Genomic DNA, 247 nt, shown 5'->3' with positions numbered 1-247 from the left:
GATCGTATAAATCTTTCGCCTTTTACTAAAGATTTCCGTGGAGAGGAACAAATTTGAGTCTTTGCCAATTTTTTGAGGTCTTGCTTATTTGCAAGGCTAATCATGCTGTTAAAAAAAGATGCTTAGAGGGAGTGTCTCTATGGTAAAGCACCTGGGGACCCCAGTGTTAGATTTTTTAACTTTCTACTGAAAGACAAGGGTTGAAGACTTGAGGAATCTTGATGATCCTACTCCAGCTACACACTTT

At 38.9% G+C, this 247-nt stretch overlaps 1 pseudogene; it reads left to right on the top strand.

The window, feature by feature from the left end:
• LOC115069035 lies at positions 1-97 on the top strand (annotated as a pseudogene; the record flags this gene model as incomplete).
• Positions 98-247: the final 150 nt, after the last annotated feature.

The sequence above is a fragment of the Nannospalax galili genome, unplaced genomic scaffold, assembly GCF_000622305.1.
Source record: "Nannospalax galili isolate Female #2095 unplaced genomic scaffold, S.galili_v1.0 C46165221, whole genome shotgun sequence".
NCBI classification, from domain to species: Eukaryota; Metazoa; Chordata; class Mammalia; order Rodentia; family Spalacidae; genus Nannospalax; species Nannospalax galili.
The sequence above is the reverse complement of the archived record's forward strand: the minus strand, read 5'-3'. Positions and strand labels throughout refer to the sequence as shown.